We start from the raw sequence: 737 nt of genomic DNA, 5'->3' as shown, positions 1-737 counted from the left end.
CTAGTTGTAGGATGCCCCCTGCAGCTGTTTTGGCGTTCCCGCCAACACACAGATAAATCCCAGTTACAGCCCAGAAGTCAATCCACATCACTTTATCTCACCCAGGGCGCTCTGTTGGAGTTATTTGTGCTCGCTCTCTGTGTGGCATGGGAAAATTTTTCTGTTGTGAAGATTTATGTTAAACTCCTTCACTGCTGTTCGGGAAGTAACTGTCTGAGATAATAAACAAGCGCTGTCTCTGTTAACTGTTGCCTTGTTTGTCTTCTACCAAGAACCCTTTACTTCTCGGCTATGCCATTATTAATAAACAGCTCAAAGAGTCCAAACCTCTGGAAGAAGCCGCCGAAAAAAGCCAAAGATTACTGCTGCAGCACGTCATGGAATCACTCTGCCAGAGAGCAGGACTGAGGGGAAAAGGAAAGCAGATCTGCCAGAAAACAACGCAGCGGCCAGTAAGTAAAAGCAAAAGCAAGATGTAAGATCTCCTGAGCGTAGGCCAAGCGGACTCTATCCAGGTGCTTGTGTAGACCATTCAGGCAGCGGCACTCCCTGCCGCCCCCCCACCCATGCCAAAGCTCTTTCCCTTGTGCTCCCATGTCAGCTCAAAACCACCTCCCCAGCATCCAGGTCTTAACACCACCACTTGCTCCCAACACCTGTAACGTCACCAACCAGCCCTAAGAACTACGACCCTTACCCGCCTCTGCACTCACCCCACAACATGCAGTATAGGCAAT

The sequence above is a fragment of the Chelonoidis abingdonii genome, chromosome 6 (genome assembly GCF_003597395.2).
Source record: "Chelonoidis abingdonii isolate Lonesome George chromosome 6, CheloAbing_2.0, whole genome shotgun sequence".
In the NCBI taxonomy this organism is placed as follows: Eukaryota; Metazoa; Chordata; order Testudines; family Testudinidae; genus Chelonoidis; species Chelonoidis abingdonii.
The sequence above is the reverse complement of the archived record's forward strand: the minus strand, read 5'-3'. Positions refer to the sequence as shown.